Source organism: Mus caroli, chromosome 3 (genome assembly GCF_900094665.2).
Source record: "Mus caroli chromosome 3, CAROLI_EIJ_v1.1, whole genome shotgun sequence".
Lineage (NCBI taxonomy): Eukaryota > Metazoa > Chordata > Mammalia > Rodentia > Muridae > Mus > Mus caroli.
Window position 1 is genome coordinate 52,428,070 of NC_034572.1, and position 13,159 is coordinate 52,441,228.

The window sequence follows — 13,159 nt, forward strand, 5'->3', positions numbered from 1 at the left end:
CCCCTCCCCCTCCCCCTCTCCTCTCCTCTCCTCTTCTTTTTTCTTATCTCTTCTTTCTTTACAAGTAGTGTCTTCTTCCATTTACCACACAGTCTCCTTTTGCCTCTTCTGCTCAGGGCTTCTTCATGGACTACACTTGTCACTGGATTTTGTGCCTATCTCGATAATTGAGGATGATCTCATATATAGTTAGGTCCATGATAAAGTCTCATTCACAGACTCTGAGATTCCACACAGATGTTTTTTGTTCTTTGTGTGTTGGGAAGCAGAACAGGGTATTCTTCAACAGTAACTCACATAGCAGATTTAGCAGAGTTGATGTGAGCCTAGAGAGATGGCGTGAAAATCCACAGAATTTACAGTAGCCTGTCTACCCTGAGAAATGCAACTTGGGGCTAGAAATGTTTCCAGTGCTCCTTAGTTTAAGCCAGAGCTTCCTGAACGTGTTTTTGGGATCTCTTTACAATCTTAAGCATTGAAGATCCCTTACAAAGTTGGTTTCTACTGGTTAGTTGTATTTCTTAATATTTACAAAAATTTTGGAAATCAACAGAAAAATTTGAAAAATAGATTTTATATTTGCTCATTTAAATATAATAATAGGCTAATTTTAATTATTTTTGGTATGTGTATGATGTTGGCAGTCAAACCGCTCTCCAAGCTGAACAAGATTTCCATGATTTACCTGTATACTTTCAGGCTTATTTTATTTTATTTTTAATGAGAAACAGCTCTTCTCAAATAAAAAGAATTGATGAAAAAGGGGGTGTTTTACATTTTTGCAAATCTCTTGACTATGTGGGTTTTCCTAACTGGTTTGCATTCATTCTGTCATTTTGAGTGAAGGATATGAAGACAGTCTGCCTTCTCACAGGGCAGGAGCTGGGAAGTTCTTTAGAGCCCAGAGGTCTCTGACCTGGATAAACACTGACTGAGGCTGTTGGTAGATAGATTGATGCTGATCCCCAAACCAGTGTGCCTCAGAGAAAGAGAGTTTTAGTTTTTCCCTGAGGGCAGAGAAATGTAGTAAGAGGAGAGGAGATTATAAGGTTTGTGTGTGTGTGTGTTTTCAATTCCAGAAATCTCTGAAAAATTCTCAAAATTGAAATTTATATTAGTGGAAGCTGAAAATTTGTAGATTTAGGAGTAAATAAGACATGCCTATGATGACATATGTTGCCTGCTGGCTCTGAGAAAGAGAATTCTGTGGAGCTGGACTCCCCTGTGCTGAGTGGCCCAAGAGGCCCGTTAAAATCCTGAGGGGACCTTTACTTTCCTAGACCTGTTGTGTGACTTTTGTCTTCGGGACCTTTGCTCCTGTATCCTCTGCTGCCTGCCTGTCTTATTCCCTCAGCCTCTAGCACAGTGTGCACTTGCTTATTACCTTTGCGTCTGTTGGCCCCAGCCACTGGAAGTCCTGTACGAGGGGCCTTATAAGAGCTGGTATGTCATAAAGAAGTGATCATAATTGTTGACTGGATCTGGAAATGGGGCAACAGTCATTATCAGCAGATTGTATTAGAAATCTGCCAAGTCCCAACCTGGTACATGGTATGGCAGTGCCAGGATGTGGAAGAAATAGTTCCTGCTTTGGAGAACGTGGGGATGGAGCATACCTCATTTGTGCACAGGATACCCGAGTCATTAAGAGGTACTGATGGCAATAAACCAGCAATGACTTGTTCCATTTGTAAGCAAGTACCAGTGATGGCTTGTTCCTTTTATAAGCATTCAGAGATGATGGGTTCCTGAGCTGGATGGAGAAGGCCTGGGAAGAAATTCTGAGCACAGACCTAGGAATTCTTCCTTCCTTCCTTTCTGATTTTTAGATTTACTATTTTTTTTATAAAATTTTTATTTGTGTGCATATGCGTGTTTTGTCTGCATGTATGCCTGTGTTCTGTATGCATGTGGAGGCCAGAAGAGGGCATTGGGTGCCCTACAACTGGACTTGCAGACAGTGTTTAGCTACCATATGGGTAGTGAGAATTGGAGCTGGGTCTTTGGAAGAGCAGCTGATGCTCTTAACCACTGAGCCATCTCTCCAGACCCTTCTTAGACCATCTCATGTAGCCCAGGTTGGCCCTCTAATTCCCAGTCTTTCTGACTTTACCTCTGATATTACTGATGTATCCTATTTGCCTGGGACTTAAAAAAATATTCTGTGTTTACTTTTTGGCCTGGGACTAGAGGCTCCTGCTCTCAGCCTCTTGAGTGCTAGGATCCCGTGTGTAGAATTGCTTATTTTTTTCTTAGGTGAGAATATTATGAATACATGAACTTGTGTTTTAGGACAGGAAATAGGAAGTGACAAAACCTGGTAGAGGAAGGCAGATGAGCCCAGACAAGGCTAGAGAGGCAGAGATGGAGCATTTCAGAGGAGGGGTGGTTTTGGTTGCCTCTTACGAAAGCTGAAGAGATGTGACTTCCATGGGACTCCCCCGAGACATTTCCAGAGTCACTTTGGTCACGCCAGGGTTTTCCTTAGCAAGAATAGCTTTTCCCAGACAGCCACATGTAGTGTCTTCCTCTCCACGCTGCCTTGTGAACAGAGTCCCGAATCGGTAGCTTTCCTCTCATGTCAGTCGTGGAGTGATCCATTGAGGTGATTGACAGGACTGTTACAGAACACACTGGCAAGAGTGACGTGTTAACAGTACCACACGTATCTGAAGTGTTGTTGGGATCTTCTGTGTTAAAGTGCTGCTTCTCTTAAAGGTGGGGAGGCCCTGTGAAACACTAGGTCTAAGGAGATGCCAGACCTTCCTCTCCTCAGCCACAAGGAAAGACAGTGCGGACATGGCTCAGATTTAATAGACCTACTACACAGTGCTGCCTACTGTGTAGTAGACACTGTGGAGAAATATTTCTCGAGTCAGTTGTTTTTATTTTAGATGTTTTAAATGAAGTGCCAACTGACTGTTTTGAAGATTCTTTGTGAATTGGAGATACTATTTAAGTTCCTAGTACTATTGGAAATTTTCTTAGAGATTGTTAAATAAACAAACCTTGTGAGATATTATGCGCTTGTTTTCTCAGTACTTGCTGAATGCAGCCCACTGTGCTGGGTGATATGGGGGGAGGGTGTAGGAAGGAAATAGGAGCCTGCTGTCCATCGCCCTGAGAAGAAGAGTGCTCATCAGAGAGCTGTGGTGAGGGATTAGATTGTTGTAGAATTAAATTTTAATTCTGATATAAATATGTGATAAAAACAGGTTGCCAGAGAAGTGAAGTGCTGCTTGCACATAGTGGCAGTGCCACCTTGCTGTGTCACCTCATGGTCCTTGTGTGCATGTTGTCTGTTGAGGACCAGGACTGGTAACAGCCTGCCTTTGGAGGAGTACTACCACCTGCAAGTCTGTGTCCAGTTCACGAACCCATTTAAAACAGTTTCTAAAATGACAGATAATTCCTTTTAATGTTATGATCAAGGACTAATATATAATTCAGTAGTATGTAAAGTGCCAGTTTCATTATAGTCGACAGTATTTACTGGGCTGGTTTTACTGAGTGCTTTGTGTAGCTGGGTATACACCAGTCTCTGACATCTCTGAGATGACTGGAGCTAGCTGTTTATAAACGAAGAAACGGAGGCACAAGAAGCACTGGCCTCTCCGGTGCCATGTTCAACATTAGGCTGGAACTGGACTTTGGAGCCTGTGCTGTGATTGGCTTCCTATGGAGAGATGCTAAAGGTGCTGCATGAGTTCAGCAGTGAGAGACCGGATGCTCGGAGACACTGCAGGTTGCTGGGATGGCACGGAGGGGCAGGCTGGCAGGCAGGGTGGGCTCTTCAAATCAGGCTTGGTGGAGCTGGGCTATTGCTGGGTGGGCCTGGCAGCTTGCTTGTGGGGGATGGCAGGGGATGGCAGGGGATGGCAGGGGATGGCAGGGGATGGTGGTAAGTGTACATGATTCTCTGTCAAATTGTCTCACTAGTTCATCCCTAATAAATCCAGTGTCAGGGAGAGAGTGGAGCCCAGGAAGTTGTGAGGAAGGTGACTTCAGGAGCCAAAACACAAAGTAAAAGTGAACCTAAATAGGACTGGAGAAGAAGTGGCAGCTGGTGGTTATAATTGGGGGAAAAAAAAAAAAAGAAAAGAAAAGAAAGAAAAAGAAAAGAGGGGGTGTGGACAGCGTTCAGATTTCTTGAGACACTGTTAAGCTAGCGTCACAGTCCTGTTACTTGAAGTCCCCAGAGTAAGGCATTTGTGCTAGATTGGTAGTGACATATTAGGAATTCAAATTAGCAGTTAGTTCGTTGTTGAATTGAAATGAGAAGTCAGACCTTCCCACCTGCCCCCAAGAATTCTAGCTGACTTTAGCCAGTCCCCTGGTTAAAACGTCTTAGTACGGAAAGGGTCCACAGAGCTTTCCGTTTCTGCTAGTCCCCTCTTTAGCTGTTACTGGCCTTGTTGTGGGATGCTTTGGTGGCAATTAATAGCTAGAACTGCCTGGCAGGTTTGTGAATTAAGCAAGGCTGAGAATGTGGGAGTGCGCAAGCCTCCTGAAAATGGAACGGGTGGAGAGGTGAAGAGGCACCGATGGAGGTCATCTGTTCACACTGGTGCTTTTCATGTGTTTTATGCTGGCTAGGGGAAATTTGTCTTCCTTGACTCCAGATTGCAGTTGGTAGCTCTGTTTGCAAACAGCTAACCTCAGATGAACGAACACCACCACGGCCACTAAGAGAAACCACTCTGCCCTCCCACAGCATGGCTTCCCACAGCAGTGCATTGAGCTTGGGATAGGGGTGTACTTAAGGCTGGGGAGAGAAGAACCAAAAAGAGCCACACTGAGGCAGGGATACCAGTTGACTGGAGGATTAACATCCGTGAACATAGGCTCAGGCTGGAATTTGTTGTCTCTACCTTCAGGTCACCTTACAGATGGCCACAGTAAAGGCTGAGTCAAAATGGGATCGGAAGGAAGAATTTACACTGGAAAGTTTGCAAGGGAGAGTCATCTGGGGTTGGTTGTGGCTCTTCCTATCAGTGGAGGAGCTAAAGAGAAAGCCATCTTCTGTGACTAAATCTGGGTAGGGTAAACTAGCAGATACTTAGTTCCCTTTCCTGCCTTATGCATATGCAGATCTAAAAGTTCAAGTACGTTTCTCCTGCAGTTTCCCTGGAATCTTTCTGAGAAGCCACATCCAGGTGTTTGAGATCAGTGGGTGACAAGCATTTGAATGGGGTTTGAGTATGAATTAATGGGATACAATTATTTAAATGAGTGAAATAAATGCTAAGTGTACTGTATTTCGATATAATTGGAATCAAAGGCTCTCCTACTTTAAATGCCAGCCTCCCTTGGCCACTGGGGTTGGAGTGAGGGCCGTTGTGGAGAGGAATTGGCACTCGGAGTACGTGTTTGGTACTCATCTGCGGAGGACATTTCCGTTGAATCCTTTTTAAGAGTTTCTAGGCACTAGGTCATGTGCATGGCTGGTCTTGTGTGTGCTGGCCATATAAAGATGGTCATGGATGTGATACTTGGGGTGATTTTGTGTTAAAAACAGGCAACATATACCAGTTACTGCTCTGTCTGTGTCACACTGGGAATGTAACGTGGGCAGCGTGGCCGCCATCTCACAGAAGACGAGTAGGGAGCCAGGATGCTGGGGTAGGTTCGTTGGAAGCACTGCTTGCTTCAGAGGTCTTACTGTCTCTAAGGACCTGATTCTGTCAACAACAGTGCTAGCCAAAGATGCAGCTCCTTCCTGTCACCAGTAGTAGACCGGAGAGTTGTGTTTTAAGGTTTAAACCATGATACTCCCTAAATCTTCGCTTCTCCCCAGTACTCAGCCTCAGTTTCTCAATATGTAAAAACAGTTCTCAGCATGCCTACGATAGTTACTAGTTATATGAGGCATGTGTGTACTGCCTAGATATCGGGAGAGAGGTTATCACTGTTACCACCATTAAAAGACACTTACTATTTCCTTTTTTTTTTTTTTTTTTTTTGGTTTTCTGAGATAGGGTTTCTCTGTTTAGCCTTGGTTGTCCTGGAACTCGTTCTGTAGTTCTCAAGACTGGCCTTGGCTCAGAGATCTGCCTGTTCTGCCTCCCGAGTGCCAGAATCAAAGGTTTGTGCCACCACTGCCCAGCTGAGAAAAGATATTTTCTTCTGCTTTTGGTAGGCATAGGTATGAAGGTAGCTCTTTCTGTTTTGTGCTAGGATTACCCTTTGATTTTTTTTTTTTTAATCTCAGGTCTGATAGTTATTGGTTGTCAGGCTGCAGGTATGGATAGGATGGGAGGTGAATATTAATAGCAATGTAGATGATGGCAGACAGACAAAGACAACCTTTTTGGTGTGACTTTGATGCAAATGTGGCCCTGGTGTTAGAGATGATAAGGCCAAGGGAGAGGAAAGATTTCTTTTCACAGGAGTCCTGCCTCTTCTTGAGTCCTCCCTCTTAAGGAGGCTGGTATTAATGTTTTCACCATCACGTGTAACCGTGGCTGATCTCCTTTTAATAACTTCCCAGATGGTTCCGGGGTGATGCGTCAAGCAAGGAGTGCAGATAGAAATTGGTCCCTACTGCAAAACCGCAGTCTCAGCTGCTATAGACTGAGTAATGGCTTCCCCACTGCCATTACTAGTGATTTGGGGCTAGTGCTGTCCTGCAGGATGGCAGAAGTCCTTTTTTTATACTTATATTCCTTGGGTTGTTGGAAGAAAGCACCATAGCTTAGACATCTTAAAACACTGGGAGTTGTTTTCTTTTAGGTTAGAAGTTTGGAACCAAGGCATCAGCAAGGCTGCGGTCAGTCAGCGTCTCAGGCAGGGTCTTTCCTTGTGTTCTGTAGCTTCTGTTAGTCCAGGCCTTCTTGGCGTGTAGCCAGAAAGCTCCCACTCTTCATTTTACTGTGTTTCCCTCTGTTTGTACCTCCTTTTTATCAGGATTCTAACCTACTAGACCCAGATCCACACACTCAGTATGACCCCATTTGACTTGCTTGCTTCTACAAAGATACTAGTTCAAACGATGTCATCTGCACACTTATTAGAGACAAGGACTTTGAGATCCCCTCCCCCTCTGGACCCAGTTCTACACTGGACAGTGTGTGCAGTCTCTCCCTATCTTTTGAGTGTCCGGGCTGATTCGGCACTGCGTTCAGTGGTGTTGTCTTGTACACAGAGTCAGGAGGTCATTTCTTTCCTGAGCTTGTTTCTTTTCTGTTGTCCTTCCTGGTGTTGGTGAAATACACCCCACAAGCACACGTTTTCAACTTCCCTCTACCCTGTGACCCTGTTTCCTGATTTTACCCTTCTTTCTCCAAACTTTTTTAGAAGCCTTCTGTGAACTTGCTGTCTCTTCTGCTCCTTCCAGTGTGTGGCTCTGGGACCTTCAGAATTCAGTTTCCAGAGGTGTGCACATCCCGGAAGCACTCGGCAGTGTTGCTCTCTCCTGCTCCAAGCATTCCCTGTGCGTCTTAGTTAACATCGGCTTTCCTCCTTTTCCTGGAACGGCTGGGCAGTCTCAGTGCCCTTCTCCCTTCTCTCTCCAACTCTTAGACTACTGGTGGGTTTCCCGAGAGGCCCATCTTAGACCCTTGTCCTTTCTAGTTTCCTCTCTTCCTGTGTATCCCTAGGTTTAGTTGCAACCTGTAAGCAGACACTAACTTAGAACACTCTGGCCTCTGGATTGCTGTTTCCACATGCCTTTGTTATTTTCCATCTTATTCTGACCAGTTGTTCTCACTGCAGACCTGTGGCTGCTACCTCCTTGCTTAGAACCTTTAGTGTGTTTACATTAAAGACAGAATTCCCTCTGTGGCCCACCACACCCTGTGTATTCTACCTGTTTTTAGGGTTCCAGGATCAGCTTCTAGCTACAGCTTTGCTCCTGTTCCCTAAGTGACAGTATTCTTCCATCTTCCCAGCTCCATAGACATCAATCATATTTCCCCTCTGTATTCTTTTGTTTCATGTACCTCATCTGTGCTTGCTACTCTTCCTATGAATGGGACCTTTTTTCTTGACATGCCTCTTTTTATTGTGTGGGTAATTCTCCTTGTCTTGAAGTTTATTTAATGTTAACTTGAGCATTCTTATGTTTATTGTTTAGACTGTATGCATCTGCTGTGTCCATTTACTAGCAATTTATTTGTCTTTAAAGTATACAATTTTAAAGTACAGCATATAGTTGGGCTTTTCTTTTCTTCTCCTTTGGGTCCACATGATAATACCTCAGCTCAGGCATGCCACAACTGTTTAGTTAGCATTTGCTGTGATTACTGCGGACTTGAGTCTGTTGTTCCCTTTCCTCTTTCCTGGATTACTAGACACGTTTAAATTTACTTGATGAGATGTTGGTTATACATTTGTTTGCCTGTGTGGTTGCTTTATGAATTACATAGTATCCTGGAGCTCCTTCATACTCTCTATTGTGTTAATGTGGTGTCTCTTCATGAAAGAGGTCAGAACTTGGGCATTGCAAGGACTTTCTTAGAGAAGGGTAACTCCTTCACAATCAGAGCTCATCTCAGAGGTCCTTTACGCCCACTCCTGGCTTCCCAGACTGAGTTGAACCCTTCTTTGTTCTCTGAGCAGACAGCACGTTTCTTTGGGGTATATACCGAAACTTCCATTTGCCTACGGTGGATCCTCTAGTCTTTAGTTCAGTGCTATATTTATAATTACTTGTTGATTGAATGGAGCAGGAGCCTCAATTATAGCTTGTGAAATTCAAAAGACTTCACAATACTGTAAAGGGTGGAGCAGTGGAAATGGCATGATGCAGGCATATAGGTTCAAATGCATAAAGTTGTCAAGTAGATTAAATGCAAGTTAAAATATTAAAAAATAGGGCAATTAATAATGGATCAGGCACTGTGCTAAACTCTGCAACATTTTATCTTATGTGACTTTAGCCTTGTAAGTTATTCTTGTTTCCTTTGAAACAAAGAGATGAGCTATAGAGAGGTCTGTTAATTGGTCCTAATACTATTTTTTGAGCTCTGCCTTCTCATGCAGATTTATAAGATTCTAGCATACAGAGTACCAGCCAGACTGGGCCATTGGTCTTCATTGAGGCTTTCCAGTTTCAGTCATAGGGAAGTGTTTTGATTTGTGCCCAAGTCTGGTAGAAAAAAGGTCTCCAGCATTATTTATGATCTACATAGAATTATGCTATATCCTTCTTTAGTAGGTTCCTCAGAGGGTAGAAAAGGGAAAGCCCTCTGGATAAGGCCATGCAGATGAGGAAGCTATTTCAGGAAGACTCAGTACAGCTAGGAGGTAGGCAGGACAGAAGCAAGATGAGTGACAGGCAGTAGCTGGACCTTACATTGCTTAGAGTACTTCAAAGGAAGGAGTGTGAGACGGATTCTAATTAATGGTGAAGTATGAGAGTGAAAGATTCTTCCTTAATGCTTGAGGTCACTTGTACTGTTAACTTTGTGCATTTCCCAATGACTTTAAACTCTGACCACGATGGGATTTATCAGTCCGTCTCTGGGTATGAACCCTCATGCCATCATGGATATTAGCTTTTTCTAACGGGTTAGCAGATTACCTCTGGGGCCTGAGAGAATGCTTTTTGGAGAGAGAGATTCAGACCAGGAAAAGTAATTGTGAAACGGTTTACAAAGCTTTGTTTTGGTAAGATATGGGCTAGCCAGTCTTCCCGAGGGAATAGTTTTCTGCTGTTCTGTTGTCTTGATCCCCTCTGGAGATTTGGTGCCAGTTCCTTAAGTGGTCCCTAAGTTTGTTAGAGGACTAGGTGGTCAAGACCATCGGGAGTGTCCACATGGCTCTGTGTATTAGATGGTGAGTTCAGAAAAGGATAAGAGTGGGTGTGTGCATGTGCACATGTGTTTGTGTGCTATTTATTGATCTGCAGTTCACATGGTCTTTGGAAAATGTGCTAAGCTGGGCCTCTTTGTTTTGATTCTCGGGTGAGAAGGAGCTTAAGTAGTTTTCAGATTGGCGTCAAAATATGATCATTTCTCCAAAGGAATCTTTTCTACTAAAAAACAAAACAAAACTGTGTGTGTGTGTGTGTGTGTGTGTGTGTGTGTCCTGTGCCACACATGTGGAAGCCAAAGGGTAGCTCTTGGGAGTTGTTTCTCTCCTGCTGCCTTGTGGGTCCTGGGGATCAAGCTCAGGGAGTTTAGGTCTGGACCTAAGTGCTTCTCCTAGCTGAGCTATCACTGGCCTTGATGAAATAATTGTATTGAACGGAAAAGATTGCTTTTAAAGTGATCCAGAAAAATAGTAACTTCAGGGTAAATATGTGCGATTTTATGGCTGCATTAGGAGTCCCTAACGTCTGACTTTTCTGTCTATATAGAATATATTTTGTAAGTGTGCAAAGGAGTGTAAACACTAGCTTTCTTTGTTAATGTGGGATTCTCTAGGCTTTTGTTTTTGCTTTTGTTTTCGTCTTTCTTCCCTCCCCCCCACCCCCAAATTTGCTTTAAGGCTTCTGCATTTTCCTTTTTGATACAAGATCTCAGCATGTAGATCAGGCTGAGACTCAGGTTGCTCTTGCCCTTGTCTCTGAAATGCTGGGGTTGTACTTGCCACAGAAGACTTGGATTTTAGTTGAAGCCAGTGGGAAGGAGTGCAGGAGTCCCCCTTTCTCCATATTCTGGCTACTTTTGGAATAATTTTGTTACCTACCCATAAAAGTTTCCTATATGAGCAAAGTGGTATGGTTAAAGCTCTCTTAGCCTGGAAGGTAATGGCTGTGATCTTTCTCCCTGTCTTTGCAAGGAAAATCATTGTAACAGTTGATGGTTGGTATTCATCTATTTAGGAAAGTCTTTGAAGAGGCTCAAGGCTCACAGGGAGGTAGCTATTTGTGTCCCTTTACAGATAGCTCTGGCTTGGCAGTGTAGACGCATTCCGTTCCAAAATTTGGACTCTCTTCTAATTATACCTAATTAATCTTGGCAAAGCTTGTGTTACAGCCATAGAAGCTCCTTGTCTGAATGCATGTAACACATACCTCCTTTTGTCCAAACCCTTAAAGCTGCCGGATGCTCCCACTGCCCTCACCTGGGTTCTCAGGTCAGAGTGGATGACTTTCCTTTAAAGGGGGCGTCAGTGGGTGCAGCGTTGGAGTTTGAGAAATGTTATCAGCAGTCGTAAAACACTCGAGTGTGAGTCTTGTTCTTAGCTCCTTGTTTGGATTTTTGCCATCTGTGTGTGTTCGTTTCAGGTACTTCAGAAAATAGACCTTCTCTGCACATTTTGCTTGCGATGCTCTTGGCTTCTACTTGTTTCTGTAGTAACCCTACTTGAGGTGGCTATATTCAGAGGGGGCGGGGTCTGAGAGAGTGGTGTCAGGTGAGAGTAGAAAGTAAAGAAGACTGTAAAAACCAACTAATCTCAAGCCTAGTATTTCTTCTTGAGCTTTACGTCGCAACCCTTGTGAGTAAAAAATATGCTGCAGTTCAGCGTTTCTCTCAACGCTTCAGTGGCAAATCGCAAGCAAATGCACACTGAGTTTTCCCTACTCTCCTTGTGACGACAGTTGTAGCCCTGCTGTTTTAGACACTAAGACTACAGAAACTTGTATTAATTGCTTCTTCAGGTTGATCAAAAATTTTCCTGACTTAAAATATGAATTATACTTTTGCCTTAAAATTTTAAATAGTTAATTTGAAAATAGATGATCAGTTTGAGATGTCTTTGGATAGGGCTGGCAATCTGTCTTCTGTGTGGATCACTCCACACCACAGCTGAGAGGAAGACTTGAGTCTCACAGAACTATGATCCCTGTATTGGAATCTTTTGAAAGTGGCCAAAAATGCTCATAAAAGCATGCACAGTGTATTTGTGTGGCATGTCCTAGCAGACTGAGGTCCTTATTCGAGGTGACCATTTTTGACTGACCACAGCAGGTCTTGGAACATTTTTTTCTGTTTCTCGTTTGGAGCAATTGTCTGCCATTCTTTCTTTTGTGCTGTGGTGACCATCAGCCCAGTTCACTGAGACTCTCTCTTGCCTCATTCCCTCCAGCTGCTTTTTGTCCATTCAGTATTTTCAAGCTCTGATTTAATCTATAACAGTGATAGCCTGAGCAGAGCAATGATGGTATTTTTTTGTTTTTAATTTCTAAAATCCGAGGCTATTAGCCAGGCGTGGTGGAGCAGGCCTTAGTTTCAGCACTGTCTCAGAAGGCAGAGGCAGGAGGATCTCTTTGAGTTTGAGGCCAGTCTGGTCTACAGAGTGAATTCCAAGACAGGCAGGGCTATGCAGAAAAACCCTGTCTTGGAAAACTAAAATAAACACAAACAAAATAATAATAATAATAACTAATAATAGTAATATTATTTTTATTCCAGGCCTTTTTTTTTTTTTTTGGTGTGTTGTAACTTTGGAAAAGTGTTGTCACATCTATTCAGGAGGTCATGTTAAGGACTGTAGGAGTAGCATTGTATTTTTAGACCACATTTTCATGGGACATTTGTCCTTGGTGTCATGGAAGTGTTGCTTTGTAGTGTAGGAGCATCCCAAGGATAGTATTTCAGTGCTGGCTTGGCCCAGAGGGTGCACTAGCATAGCACGTGCCACTTTTCTTACCTGTGGAATGGATTTGATGATATAGCCGCTGAGTTGGTAAAGATTAAGTGAACCAGAATATGTAAAACCAGTGACTCCCCAGTTGTAGGTTGTGGTGAGGTATGCTTACTACCACAAAGTTTATTGCTAGAAACCTTCACTTCTGTCTTCAGCTCACTATGGGTTGAGTAAGTCAGTCTTGGGTAAGTTGTGTAGAGCAGACTTTTTGAATATGAATAGTCCTGTGGGCTAGGGAGATTGCTTAGCAGGCCACATCACTGGCTGTTCTCCCACAGGACCTAGGTTGGATTCCCAGCACCTACCTCGCAGCTCACAGCCATCTGTATCCCCTATTATGATGCCTTCTGGCCTCTGCAGACACCTCATGCATGTGGTGCACAGCCAGTCATGCAGGCAAAACACTCATGCACGTACAAATAATTAAATATTAAAAAAAACATGAAGCAAGGAATGAGAGTCAAACTATGAGCTTCTCAGAACAATTCCACTAGAAACATTTTCCGATCTTGGGTTGTGAGATGCTCGGTTGGCCAAGGGGCTCGCTGTCAAGCCTTATGACCAGACAGAGTTCAATCTCCAGCACCTACGTGCGAGAAGGATGAAAGCAATTCCCACAAAA

At 43.5% G+C, this 13,159-nt stretch overlaps 1 protein-coding gene across 1 annotated transcript in view; it reads left to right on the forward strand.

Annotated features, from left to right (window-relative positions):
* The window catches only part of Med12l (mediator complex subunit 12L), a 313,727-nt gene that overhangs the window by 12,416 nt on the left and 288,152 nt on the right, over positions 1-13,159 (forward strand). The window lies entirely within an intron of this gene.